General features: G+C 37.0%; 1 pseudogene; it reads right to left on the reverse strand.

Moving 5' to 3' along the window:
- Positions 1–10,319: 10,319 nt before the first annotated feature.
- Positions 10,320–11,113, reverse strand: LOC143407168 (transcription initiation factor TFIID subunit 9-like; annotated as a pseudogene).
- Between the last annotated feature and the right edge of the window lie 4,820 nt (positions 11,114–15,933).

Genomic DNA, 15,933 nt, shown 5'->3' on the forward strand with positions numbered 1-15,933 from the left:
CTCTAAATTCCTTCTTGACATTTCCTCCACTATAGTGTCAATGTATGTGTGTCCTATGTATGTATGTGTGATTGGTAAACAAATATATGAAAAAATGTTCAACATCCCTAGCAATTAGATCAATGCAAATTAAAACTATACTGATATTGCATCTCACGTAACCAGAATGGCAATTATCAAGTATAGAAGTAACAAAAATGTTGGCAAGAATGTGGGGAAAAGGGTACACTCATACACTCAATACCTTGTTGGTGGGACTGCAAATTGGTTCAACCACTCTGGAAAACAGTATGGAGATTCCTCAAAAAATTAGGAATGAAACCACCATTACTCCTGCTCTCAGTATGTATCCAAAGGAGTTAAAATCAGCATACTATAGTAATGAAGTCACATCAATGTTTATAGCAGCACAATTCACAATAGCTAATTTTCCCCAAGTTCAATCACACACACATACATACACACACAGAGGCAAAAATAAACGCTTGCTTAGAGATGTATTCACAGTAAATTTATAAAGAGAAGCAAGAAATTACTGTATCAGAAGTCAGGCAATGATTGTGTCATGGGGAAAGAATAGGACTGTGATGACATAGGCATACATATGTATGTGGTTTCTAGGGTACTGATAGAATTCTATTTCTGGACCTGGGGAGTGGCATTATGTAGTTATTTGTCAAGATATAAACCACAAAGGGCTTTTAGGCATGAACAGAAGAACTGAGGGAAAAGTAAAACTTTTCAAATATGTAGCAAATTTGACTAAATGCTGGACCACAAAGCACATTTCAACAAATATCAAAGAAATAAAAAGGCATAGAAATATTCTCTATCTATAATGGGATTGAGCTAAAAATAAATATAAAAAGAGTAGAAGATCAATAAATTTATAAATATAAGAAACATATTTCTAAATGTGCCATTCTTCAGAGAAAAATGATTAAGCATAATTAGATATTTAGATATACCTCTCAAGAAATTAGAGAGGGGTGGTGATGTGGCTTAGTGGCAGAGCATTAGCCTAGTATGTGTGAGATCCCAAGTTGAGTCCTAGCAATACACACACACACACACGCAAAAATAAACTCAATCTCCCCCCCACACACACACGAAATTAGAAAAAGAGCAGAAAAGGAACCCAAAGAAAGTAAAGATAACAATAAAAACAAAAAATCCACACAATAAAAACACACACATAATGGGAAAAATTAACATAACCAAAATACAATTTTTTTATAAAAAAGAAAAGCTAATGAAAATAATAAACTCTGATAAGACTCATCAGGAAGAAAGAAGATACTTGAAGATACTTCAGATTATTAGCCTTCACCAGTGGTAAACAGAACTTTCAGATGTGTAGCATTTACTAATCTTTATTACAAATACTTTAGACAGTTAGAAATCATAAAAAGGATATTACAAATAACTTTACTGTTATAACTTTGAAATTTTAGATGAAAGGGGCAGATTTCTAACAGGACTCTATTCTCCAAAATTGTCACAAGAAGAAAGAGAAAAACAAATCTATTAAAAAACTTCTAAACAAATTAAATCTGCAATTAAAAATCTTTTTAGGGTTTGACAAAGCCAATTTGGTGAATCACAGTTGTTGAGGCGAAGGAGCTAAGGGACAGTTGAGTTCCAACATGCTATAATTTGCAGTAAGTCAGGAACTAGTCAAATACAGTAGAAAGAACAATGACCATGATGTTAAAATAGCCAAATGTAAATCTTAGGGTGGCTACTTTACTTTTAAATAAACTTGGGCAATATATATGTAAGAGAGCTTTGCAAAACTATGAAAGACTAAGATATTACAAAATGCAATGCATTATCTCCTCATAAAACTCAGATGGGATTTTGCAAGGGTTAATTGTGAATACACACAAAACACTTGGAGATGCCTAAGCATGTCAGAGCAAGCATGCAAAGACAGATGTTGTATGTAAAAGAAGGTTCGAATTGACATCTCCCATTACTGAGAGTTCTCATTTTCCTGTGAGGCAGATAAACTAAAAGACAGATTACCCCAATTTAATCAGTAACTGAAGTGTGTTGAACCCGGGACACTTAATCACTGAGCCACATCCCCAGCTCTTTATATATATATAAATATATATATTTTATTGAGAAGCAGGGTCTTGCTGAGTTGCTAGGGCATTGCTAAGTTGCTGAGGATGGCTTTGAACTCATGATTCTCCTGCCTCAACCTCTCAAGCTGCTAGGATTACAAGTGTGTGTCACTGTGCTCAGATTGAGCTTTTTTAAAAACCTAAGTTTTGTCCTTAAAAGTTTTGAGCTGAACTCTTTGGCCTCTGTTGTTATGGGCTGAATTGTGCCTTCCCCCTACCAAATTCATGTTTGAGCTCAACCCCCAATTACCTCATAGTATGATATGATTTCAAGATAAGTTCTTTAAAGAGGTAATTAAATTAAAATGGGTTCATTATGGTGGGCTGTAATCCAACATGCTGGATTAGGGCGCAGATACAGAAGGAAGACCACATGAAGAGATGTGAAGATCTTGATCTACAAGACAGGATAGAAACCTCAGAAAAAACCAATCCAACTGATGCCTTGATCTTGGATTTCTAGCTTCTAGAATTGTTTTCTAAACTACCCCGTGTGTGGTACTTTGTTATGACATCCCTAGTAAACTAATACACTTATGTACATACACCCGAGGAAGCGACTAGTTGTAATTAGTGATAGACTCCTTCCCCTTAATAAGATCTTTTCCCCTTTAAGTGCTACAAGACAATGAGGGATTTCAATCTGCTTTTCTGGCCTCATAGTCTCACAGATTATCCCTAAAGTCAGCAAGAGGGAAAAAAAAAACTTGGACTCTTCCAGTTTCTAATAGGTCATATCAGCCCTTCTTGACTGTCAAAAATCCTGAGGACTTCTTTTTCTTCCATGTGTCAAGTCAACTGGGGAAGAAAACAAAGACAACCATTAGCTTACTTAGGAAGACTTCTTCTAGAATTTTGGTTCTAGAAGAAGACTTCTCTAGAATTTGGTTCACCTGTTCTTTGTGCCACAACTCCGATAATTTTACTAATATAATTTTGCAATTTATCCATTCTATTTTTTAGTTGTTGTGAAAAACACTTAATGCTGCAAATTAATAAATCTTGCATAGAAGTTTAGGTTATCAAGCAAAATAACAGCAAGCAACCAACAAAATATAAAAGAATACATGACAATCAAATTGAGCTTATCTTATGATTGTTTTCACACACACACACATATAAACAATCAACCAAGATAATTCATAATATTGGCAGAAGAAAGGGAAAAAATCATCATTATCTTAGATGTAAAGGTTCAGAAAATTCTACTTATAGTATAAGAAGAATTCTTATCAAACTAGGGGTAGAAACTAATTTGTTAAGAGTATCTTTTTAAAATGCATGAAACATGGTACTTAATGGTGAAATGTTGAAATTGTTTGCTCTGAAATTAGGAACATACTTGAGGTCACAGATAATATAATAAATGCAAGAAAAAGAAATATCAGAATTAAGGACAGATGAAGTAATAAAATTGAGTTAACTTGCATTTCTAGTTAGGCATCAAATTATTTAAAAATAAAAATTTAAAAATATTCCTCTTATAATAGCATCAAAACATATCAAATACCTAGCAATAAATCTAAAGGAAGATGTATAATGTCTCCATACATCTTAAAATCTAGAAATATTTTAAGAGATTGAAAATCACCTGAATAAAGAATAAAATATATTAATGTATGGGAAGATTTAAAACAGTAAAGATGTTATTTCTTCCTAAACCTGTCAACAGAGTCAATGCAATCCTAGTCAAAATTACAGAGTTTATTTTTGTGGAATTGACAATAGATTCTAAAATGTTCATGGCAGGGTCAAGACTAGACATGAGACTCCTGAGAAAGAATAATGTGGCATACATACTCTACTAGATATTAAGACATGATACAAGTCTATAGTAATTGAGACAGTATGATACTGATGAAGATACTAATAGGTCAATAGATCAGAACAGAGACACCACATGTAGACACATAATATATGGCAAAAGTATTACTGTAAATGAGGCACTTGTAGTAATAGATTAATTGTTGTTTGGTTTTTTTTTTTTTGTGTGTGTGTGTGTGAAAGGAGGGAGGATTAGACCCCATCTCACACCACCAATAAAAATCAATCAATTTCAGCTGGATTGTTGCTCTAAATGTAAAAGATAAAGATCAGAGAGAACCCAGAAACAGACCCAGGAAAAGGATGAGAAGGAGATTTACTTTTCACTTTTGAATATTTTGAATTTAATAACTGCAATGGAACTGTAAGTTACCCTACTACAGCATATCTAAATGGCATTGAGACATGGTGGTTTACAATAATTTCTGTTGGTCTTCGAAGGGATCCAGATCCCTTTCTTGAAATAGACTCAACCTAAGGAAAGATATTGTCAGGAAACCATTTCAAACTAAGTTCTTTCCTTTGTGATATGGATTATGGGTCAACAAGCATTACTGAACTGTGATTCCCAGGTTTCTAGTTTTCAGTTGTATCCTGATTCAGTCCAATCCCAAACGAGGCATTTCTACCTGCTTCTAATACCTTGGATATCTGCTGCATTTAAGGATGTTTCCTTATTCTGCAGAGTTGTTCATTCATACTCCTTCATGAGTCTGAGCAATTTTGTTAAAAATAACTCTGTCAATTCCTCTCTCTCCAAATAAATCTATTGATTCTCCTTGAAACATCAATAGATTAAAAAAAAAAAAAAACCCAAATGAGCATAGCCCTAGGAATTAAAAACACACTAATTGTAACACCATACCCCATATAACATTTTTTATTAGAAGGACTATCAGGGGGCTGGGGATGTGGCTCAAGCGGTAGCGCGCTCGCCTGGCATGGGTGCGCCCCGGGTTCGATCCTCAGCACCACATACAAACAAAGATGTTGTGTCTGCCGAAAACTAAAATGTAAATAAAATATTTTAAGAAAAGAGATTACAGATCAGGGCTGAGAATATAGCTTAGTCAGTAGCGTGCTTGTTTAAAAAAAAAAAAAAAGAAGGACTATCAGGTACTATGTGCTTTTGAACCCACCTAAATATAGAATTTCTTACTCAATAGAATTTTTTTTTTTTTTTTTTTTTTTTTGGCAGTGCTGGGGATTGAACTCAGGGCTTTGTGCAAGCAAGGCAGGCACTCTACCAACTGAGCTATATCACCAGCCCTTATTCAATACAATTTTGTGCTGAGAGCCATTAGCCAAGTAGGTATGACAATTTCCTTGCCAGCGTACCCCATGTTGCTTAGTGGAAGGACTCGTGGAAATAGGACTTGCTTTAGACATTTTGCAGTGACATTGCATGTAAGGTGATCTTGCTCAAGGACCAGGGCGGATCCGGGTTTAGGGCGGATCAGGGTTTTAGGCTCTCCTTGGATTTAGGGCATTCCCGGTTTAGGACAATCTGGGTTTAGGGCGGTTCCAGGTTTAAGATTATTCCTGCTGGGAATAGGGCGTATCCTGCTGCCTGAGTTCCCCTTGTGTTCTCCTGGGATTCAGAGAGTATTTGGGAGGCAGAGGAGGTGGATTTGGGTGGAGAACGTGGATTTCCCCAGAACGTGTTTGTAGAGGGCCGGTGTGAGATCGGGAATAAAGAATTGCTGTTTGAATCTACAAAGCTGTGAGTGGCTCGTGATTTTGTGCCCAGCCAGACTGCGGCAATTTTGATTAATATGGGCCTATATGAAAATAGCTTTGCTCCATCAATCTGTTTATAATTGCAATAGTCAACTAGAAATTTTACTTCCTAGTTGCATTTCCTTGCCTAATAGCAGGTATCAGTAGTTGCTAAAATGAATCATAGCTTATTCCTCTATCATTAAAAATATAATTAACAATGCTTTTCTTTGAAGATATAATACCTAATGAGTATGGTGATCAAACTCATGAAATAGCCACAGAGGTTATTGCCTAAATAAATTTGATAGTTAATACTTTGAGATGACTCAAAAGTATTCTTAAATATTTCCATGTAGTCTATTAAGTTCAAAATGGGTAACAGATATTTATCACAGCATATTGATGAATTCCAAGATAAAGTTTTAGAAAGAAACTCATGCAAACTTATAATACAGTCATTATTTCACTGCCACCTATTAGTGTCAACATTTATAAAATAACAGGTATTATTTCACTGAACTATGAAATGTGTATTTACTCACTGTAGAAGCATATGAAAACCATATCCACTTGAACTCTGGGAAACACACTTTAGAACTTGGAATAGATAGATCCATTCAGTGCCTGGACTTGCAAATTGGCAGTACTTTTGTGTGTCTCCCACACTTCCTCTTAAGGAATGGCTGAAATTTTGTTCTTCCAGCTCCACATGAAGCTAATGGCTAGGGCTTGTTTCTATCACCACTCCTACTTCAAAGTGGGCTCCCAGGAATATCCTCATAGCTCTCTTGCTCACCCCTCATGGGGCAGTAACCAGTCTCATATTTGTGAATGAACTTAGAATGAAAGTGCCCTTTGTTTCCTAGATAATAGGAGGAGGAAGTAAGAAAGTAAATAATGTTAATACTAAATTCCATTCATTCCAAGTTGTAGATTAAAATAATCAATGTAATATATGAGCTATCTGAAAACTCTTAGAAGAAAACATAGGAGTAAATCTCTGAGAACTTATATTAGGCAATGATTTCTTAGATGTGACACTAAGAGCACCAACAAAAGAAGATAAAATTGGACTTCAGCAAAATGTAAACCTTTTGTGCTTCAAGAAACACACACACACACACACACACACAGAATGAGAAAACATTTGCAAATCACATATCCAATAAGGGATCTGTATCCAGAATTATATAAAGAATTCATAAATCAACAATAAAAGACAATCCCAATAAAAATTGGCCATGAATTTGAGTAGATATTTCTTCAAAGAAGATATACAAATGACCAAGGAGCACATAAAAAAATGTTCAATACCAATAGTCATTAGGGAAATACAAGTCAAAACCATGAAAGATCACTTCACACCAACCAGGATAGCTACAATAAAATAAAATGAAATAAATAAAGATATTTTGTCACAGACAAAATATCTAATATCTTAGATATTTTGTCTGTGACAAAATATCTAAGATAAAACACTTAAAAAGAAAAAAAGGTTTGGGCTGGGGTTGTGGCTCAGTGGTAGAGTGCTCGCCTAGCACATGCAAGGCCCTGGTTTGGATCCTAAGTACCACATAAAAATAAAAAAATAAAGGTATTGTGTCCTTCTACAAATAACAAATAAATATTTTAAAAAAAGAAAGAAAAAAGGTTAATTTTGGCTCATGGTTTCAGATGTTTCAGTTCATGGTCAATTGGTTCCATTGCTTCTGGGCCTGTGTCATGCTAAATGAATAAGCCAGTCCCATAATGCCAAAGGTTGAATGTTTTCTCTGATATGTGAAGGCTAACCCATGTAAGTGGGGGCAGGGCAGGGGGAGAAGTCTAGTAGATTAGATAATGGGGAATAGAGGAAAGGGAGGGGAGACAAGAAAAGGAAAGTTGATGAAGTGAATCTGACATAATTTTCTTATGTACATATATGAAAACATCATAGTGAATTCCACAAGAATGGGATTCTAACTAGAATAAGATATATTCCATGCTTGTATAATTTTGTCAAATTGCATTATACTATCATGTACAACTGAAAAGAACCAACAAAGAAATAAATAAATAGAATACCATGGCAGGGTGTTATGGAACTACACAGCCAACCTTATGGAGACCAGGAAGTGGGGTGTTTGGTGTGTGTATGTGTGTGTGTGTGTGTGTGTGTGTGTTGAACTTGAGAGAATTTGAGAGAAAGGGAGAGGGGAATCCCTAGGTTCCCAAGATCCCCTTCAACGACACATCCTTAAGACCTAACTTTCTTCTACCCAGCTTATTAAAGGTTCCACCACAGGCTGATGATCAAGTCTTTAACACATGGGCCACTGGGAGATAGTTTTAAATCACAGCATCTGGCCAGAATTTTGAGAAACTGGAACTCTTGTACATTGTGGTAGGAATATAAAAAGGCATAGCTGCTATGAAAAACAGTTTGGAAGTTCCTCAAAAAGTTAAGCAGAATTACCATCTGACCCTGTATTCTACTCCTAAGGATTTACCTTAAAGAACTGAAAAGATATGTCTAGACAAAAACTTATACACAAATGTTTACACAGCATTATTGATAACAGCTAAAAGGTAGATATTTAGGCAAATCCATAGAGTCAGAAAGTTGATAAGTGATTGCCAGGGCTTAGGGGAGGAGGATATGGGAGTGACTGCTAATGTATACAGGGTCTCTTTTTGGGGGGATAAAAATATTCTGGAATTAAGTAGTGGTGGTGATGTTGTACACCTTTATGAAGTATATACTTTGATAGGGTTGATTTTTTGGTATGTGAAATATAGATAAAGGTGTAATGAAAGAGCCATAAAGATTAATCTTTTATAAAGAATAAAGAAACTCTATTATCTGACATTATTAAGGAAGGTAGGTTAGTTGGTAGGTCAGTTAGTTTTAAAAAGTCAGTTAAAGGGCTGGAGTAGCTTGGTGGTAGAACATGTGTTGAGCATGCATGAGGCCCTGGGTTCAAATCCATGTGTACACATACATCTTAGTTAAAAAGGGATTATGTAAAGATATATACAACCTAAAAACATTCTATGCCAATTTAAAATATGAATGTTTTTACTTAAGTATCTTCATTATAAGATCAAGGTCTTTGCTTTTGGTTCATTTGCTGATCATTGTTTTCTGTCATCGTTCTGGCATAAACTGCACTTAGTGGTAAATATTTCTCAAAATTTGTTTTCTTTGCTGGGGAATGAATCTAGGTCCTAAGCAAGCATTCTTATATTGAGCTACATTCCTAGCCCCTAGAATTGGCATTTTAAAAGATACATTTGAAAAAATTTGGGCCCAGAATCCTTCCAAATTTTTTCGGTTACTCATTCCTTTTGCCAGATAGCCTGTGCTAATTCAGATTCTCTTGACCTCACTCCTCTCAAGACTGTTCTGTGTGGACTCTGAAAACGTCTTGCTGGCACCACCTGCCCTGTGTCCCTATCTCGTCCTGCCTGCCGCAGTCCGGCAGGGCACAATAACCGGGAGGTGACAAGCAACTTGAAGGTTGAAGCGGGAACTGCTTTATTGCGGGGAAACTCAGCGGGAACTCAAGGTAGTGGGCACCCAAAGTAGCGGGAGCCACTTTATTGTGGAAGAGCAGAGGTATATATACCTAACGGATTACACACAGCTTGACTCAATTAGCATCATCTAGATACAGCAGTCAGCCAATAAGGAATCTCCACCATCTTAATGGCTCGGTGGCATTGCCTCACAAACCACTCCTCCTGGCAAACTGCCAGGCGCCATCTTGACTTGATTTGTGGTCTCCAACACCTGCCTATTGATGTTAAGGTGAATTCTGCCTGTGCAATCTGGAAATTATGGAGAGACATTCTAGAGGTGAGCCTTTAAGGAGTGACAGGTAAGAACTGGAAGGTGAGTTCTTCACCCTTTCTCCCCAACAGTGCATCCCACTCATACTGCTCCGGGACAGTTTTTAATGATTTCTCAGAGATTTGTTCATGAGATTAAGCATTTAGTTGCACTTACTGGTGACAGACCTGATATCACACCCTCACACTGGCTTTCTTTCTGGATCTGTTTCACCCTGGAAGCTCCTCATTCTTGCTCTCTGACACTTCATTCCTCACCAAGGAGACAGCCTATAAGCTTTTGCCTCAGGCACTGCTTTTGGTGGTGGTGGACCCAAAGTAAGGCATTTTCCAATCTTGTACAGGTATTTTATCCACACCTTATTTGACAGCAATTTTTAGTACCTTAATTTCAGCAAGTCTTTCCAAAGTACTTAATCTTGATAGAAAAATCAAACTTTTCAATATGATAGATAAATTATATAATTGCAATCACAACTGGCAAAAAAGAGGTTTAAAATAAACATAATTGGACTTGGCAGTTATACAACCCATGAGTATGCTGGAAGGCACTCATGAGCCTGCTAATTATTTTTTTTTAATGAGCAACAACTTTATTTACTCACATAAAGGCTGATGAAAAACCATTACTAGTCCTATTAAAGAAAATCCAACATTTCAATAGAATAGTATCTATTATTTACTCATTAAGTACTCATCATAAGAAATTTTGTAAAACACAATTTGAAAACATCCAGAATGCTTCTTTAATTTTAGTACAATGGATTCAAGACCAAGTATCAAAGCTAGGACACATGCATCAAAGCTAGATTACAAATAATCATAGTCACTATCATCGTCATAATCATCATCATCTTCACGTTTCTTTTCAATGCACTTGACAATCCATTGGCAATATTTTATGATAAAACCATATTATTCATATATATCAATAATATGGTTTTATCATAAAATAATAAGAATGTTTTTGAGCCCAATTAATGGATTAATCAGACCGTTCTGAGCTGCTGATGTTGCATGAATTGAGGTTTTTATGGCAGGAAACTGTGAAACAGGCCTCTGTACTGTCAACTTTCTGCTGTGACATTGGAGTCCCTACTTCAGTTGAAACAGACATGGTTTGTTGGATTGGCACACTTTATCTGCTAATAACTGAACTATCACTTAACCTTGAAACTGTTATTCTTCCCACAGCAGTAGGTGATTTTTTGTAAAGACCTGGGCCTATAGTTTGGAGCTGTTAAGCAATATCTATAAGGTGGCAACCTAGGACCTGAATATGGCTTGATCAGTGGCAAAAATGTTTGATTTCATTGCCTTGCAATATCTAATAAAACATCTCTTGAGAGAGGAGAGGTAAAAGAGTGGTCAGCTCCACATTGGATTACCAATCACACATGTGCATCAACAGTACCCTTCTTTGCATGGCTTGAATAAATTTTAACATCATCTAGAATTGTGGTCACATATCAGAAGGCAAATTCCAACATCTGATTTGTAACTCTTGGTTCATATTCTGTAATCCCCATATCCTTTAGGATTCATGTCACCATCTATGCATTTTTCAGCATGCTCTTGGGAGAAGCCATCTTGCAGGACTCCATGATATCCGGTGATCAAACTTCTTAGCTAAATCACTCACATTAATGTATTTCAGTCCTGATCTTGATACAAGTTCTTTGCCTAGTATGGCTTTTTCAATCCCTGATGTACTAATGAGAAGAATGTTCATAAGCAATATACTCCTGCATCTAAGGGTAGAAGTGACTGGAGTCATGCACCCAGCACACCACTGATCCTGCTGATTTTATATATATATAATGTTGTAGATGGACACAATACCTTTGTTTATTTATATGCTGAGGATTGAACCCAGTGCCTCACACATGATAGACAAGTGCTGTACCCCAGCCTTTTCTGGCCATCAAAATTGGAATTTTTAAATAACGGCCCATAGTTAAATTCTTAAATGATGATTCGCCACAGCTGAGCTTGTTGGCAAATGCCTGTAATCCCAGTGTCTCAAGATGCTGATGCAGGAGGATTCCAAGTTCAACCAGCCTCAGTAAATTAGTGAGGACCTAAGCAACTGAGACCTTGTCTCAAAAAAAAAAAAAAGAAAGGGCTGAGGAAGTGACTCAGTGGTAAAGTGCCCCTGGGTTCAATCCCCGGAATACCAGGTACCAAAAAACAAACAAACAAAAAAACAAACAAACAAAACAAAAAAACCACATTTAGCCAGACACAGTGGCACATGACTGTAGCCCCAGCAATTTCAGAGGTTGAGGCAGGATAATTCCAAGTTTGAGGTCAACCTCAGCAATTTAGTGAGACCCTGTCACATAAGAAAAAATAAAAACAACTGGGGATGATGTAGCTCAGTGATGAAGTGCCCTTGGGTTCAATCCCTAGGTCAAAACCAAACAAACAAAAAAGGAAAATTTAGCCTAAATTAAGATTCACTACTTAAAAATATTATAAGACTGGAACTATTAGAAGTAAACATCAGACAGGGAGGAGTCTGGTTGTACTGAAGGATATTAAACTTAGGAAACTGAACTCTACTCTACCTAGTTCCACATTAAATCTTGAGGGCCTGTTCTAGGATTTCTTTGGTGAACAAGAGGCAATATTCAGAGGCTCTAGAACCAGGAAATTAAAAGTCTCCTTTGACAGGGCAAATTGAGCAACTCATGTCTGGAGGATCGCAACCTGCATAAATGGTATCATCTGTAAGTCCTTATGATAATGTGTAAAGCCTGTACCTCCAGCATGCTGTGCTCTCCCTTTGCATTTTTGGAATTATTTCTGTAAATTTCCATACACTTTTCTATTACAGATGTTTTCCTACCCTCTAACTCTGTTGGTGTTTTCCCATCATTTATATTGCTTTCCTATTTGACAATCAGATCAGTGATAATAAGATTGGGACTATCAAAAAGATCCCTGAGCTTAGTGGCTAGGTTGATTTAAGTCCTAGGTAACCTGCAGGGAAAAGTATGATCTTGGAATACCAGGGTACAATACAAAATTACTCTTGGTACAAATAGGTTTATAGATGAAAATGAGAAATTATTTTAATGGAGTATGTCCATTATTTCCTTATTTTGGGGAATTGGCATAATACATAAAAAAGTAATATGTAATGGGGCAGACTTATAATTTCCTGTTACTTTTATTAGCTCCATCTAAAGTGACCATAAGTTCTTCTTGGTTCAGGGAGGCTTGGTTTATGCCTATTATCAGGCAAAATGATTATCATCTCCTTTCATTCTTAATCGTCTCCTTTCATTCTTAAACCTATCCGAGTTTGGGCAATACATCATATGATCATTCCAGCTCTAGCCCGAGCAGAGAGACACTTAAGACTTTCCAGCAGGGACTGGGCATGTAGCATGCAAGGTCTGGGTTAAATCCCTAGCACCACCAGAATGAAACAAAGCAAAACAAAAAACTTTCCAGCAGAAATTGAAACAGGAAACTACTGGATTAGGAATCTAGCTGGTAGCACAGACCAAGACAAACTCTGCAAATATAACATTTGGGATGTTACGGTAGGTGTGGCAGTGGGTCCAGTGTCCTCTACAAGTACACACTAGGCTGTCAGCAGTCTTTAAGTATAACAGCTGAATATATATATATATATACACACACACACACACACACAAATATACATATGTATATATGTGTATATACATATGTCTTAGATGAACACTAATACATATATATTAGTCTTAGATGGACACAATAATATTATTTTATCTATTTATTTTTGTGGTGCTGAGGATCAAATCCAGTGCCTCATACATACAAGGCAAGCACTATATCGCTGAGCTAAAAACCTCAGACTACAGATGAGTTTTCAGAGAAAGGTTGGAGCTGGGAAATAATTTAATTCATTGGCTTTGTTCTTCATAGTAGAAAGAGGAGACAAATTACACACAGGAAAATCAAGTGTTAGAATGGCTTTCAACTATTATTTTTCACATTTTGACCATTCTTGTTGACCTTACAGATAAAGTTTGAAAAGCTATGTATTTGGAGCTTGTCCTTATTTATTTATTAGTTATCATCAGCTACATGACAGTAGAAATAAAGTTCTTCTATTCATTGTACATAAATGGAGCAGAATTTTTCACTTCTCTGGTTGTGCATGAAGTAGTCACAGCATTCATGCAATCATACATGTACCTGGGGTAATGATGTCCATCTCATTCCACTGACTTTCCTACCCCTTTGCCTCCTTCCCCCTTCCATTTGCCCCATCCAAAGTTCCTCCACCTATCCCCCCCATATGGATTAGTGTCCACTTAGCAGAGAAAACATTCAGTCACTGTTTTTTTGAAATTGGCTTATTTTGCTTAGCATGATATTCTCCAACTCCACCCATTTACCTGCAAATTCCATAATTTTATTCTCTTTTAATGCTGAGTGATATCCCATTGTGTATATTTACCACATATTCTTTATCCATTTGTCTACTTGCCGCAGTCTCTGGCTGGGCACAAATCACGAGTCTCCACACAGCTTGTAGATTCAAACAGCAATTCTTTATTCCCGAACTCACACCGGCCGTCTACAAACACGTTCTGGGGGAATCCACGTTCTCTGCCCAAATCCACTTCTCCCAAATCCACTACTCTGCCCAAATTCACTTCTCCTGGGCTTCTGTCTCCCAAAATATACTGTCTGACCCTAAGAACTCAAGAGGAACTCAGCAGCAGGATACGCCCTATTCTAAAGGGGGAACACCCTAATCTCCTATTATGCTAAACCGCCCTATTCTAAAGGGGAACACCCTAATCTCCTATTATGCTAAACCGCCCTATTCTAAAGGGGGAACACCCTAAACACGGATCCTGCCCTGGTCCTTGAGCAAGGTCACCTTACATGCAATGTCCTGCAAAATGTCCTATTTCCATGAGTCCTTCCACTAAAGAAACATGGGGGTACGCTGGCAAGGAAATTGTCATACCTACTTGGCTGATGGCTCCCAGCATCTCCCCCCTTCTGATTAATTAAACAACAAGTAATGTGGCTTAAGGACCGTGCCTGGTAGGTTATCCAGTTCAACATATGGTTCTTACCGTCATCGGAAAACTGACCTTTAGGCAACTGACCTTTAGGCGTCAGCCTCCTGTCTTAGGTTGATACCACTGCAATTGGATCATACCCGTCACTGACTACCGGTCCAGCATATAGCCATTGGCCCCCAAATTTAGACCATCACTAGCAGAAGGGAGGAGGATACAGAAATGCCACGACACCAAGCCAATTGACAGTTCCTTTGGAAAAATTGCATCACTGGTGACACCTTCAGCAAAGATATGCCAGCATTACCACAATTAACATGTGGTGCACTGGCAAGGAAATAAAAATTGCATCACTGGTGACACCATCAGCAAATATATGCCAGCATTACCATAATTAGCTGCACTAAACGTAGTTACATAGTCCAGGCAAGTTCTGCAAGCAGTTCAAAGTGGAGGAATCTATCAATATGTCCGTCTCCTCCCAAAGTCCGTTGCCTCCCAAAGTAAGTTGGCTCCTTGATTGAGCATACTTGTTGAGTTATATTCATTGGGATGAAGATAGGAATTCTGGCAATGATGCTAAAAAGACATTATCCTGAAAAGAATTATTAAATAAAATGAAAAGGAAAGGTGAAAGTAAACAAACAGATCTGTTAACCTCCTTAAAAAACAATCCTTAACAGCTGTTTACCTGATTTAAATTAGTTAACAAGCAGATCTGTTAACCACCTTTAAAAACAATCCTTAACAGCTGTTTACCTAATTTAAATTAAGCCATTTAAATCACGTGAATAAAAAAAATAATTTGGATCCATTTTCTCATGAGCGCTCCTCATATATGAAATATGGACATACGCACACACAGACATATAACACAAAACACAAATGTGCAAACAAATGTACAACACATAAGATAATAATAAAGGCCTTGTAGCTTTACCTAGGTGAAATCTCCATTGCAATGTTTAAAAACTCCAGTCAAAAAATAAAACTGATCAGAAAAGCATTAACCTAGGTTTGTATGAGCTCAAAAAATAAAAATAGAACCTTATGATGTGGAAAAATGCAATAATAAAATAGATATTGAAAAAAGCATCCTGGTTAATCACAGTCGCAGATGTAAGAATGGCCAAGCTGGAGTTCTGGATATCAGCTGTTACGGATTTGAGTCAAATCATCTTCTTTTCGATCTGTAGAAATCGTTTTGGTTAGTCTTTCTGGAATCCAAATCGGCTGCTGTTCTCCCTGTGGAAACACGCAAACAGAGCCCCGACTCCAGACAATTACTGGGTCAGGACCTTTCCATTGTCCTGTTAGAATATCTTTCCAAAGAACTTTAGGCTTATGCACATTTTTTGGATACATATGCCTTTCCACAGCACTAAGTCCTG

This window comes from Callospermophilus lateralis, chromosome 9 (assembly GCF_048772815.1).
Source record: "Callospermophilus lateralis isolate mCalLat2 chromosome 9, mCalLat2.hap1, whole genome shotgun sequence".
In the NCBI taxonomy this organism is placed as follows: Eukaryota; Metazoa; Chordata; class Mammalia; order Rodentia; family Sciuridae; genus Callospermophilus; species Callospermophilus lateralis.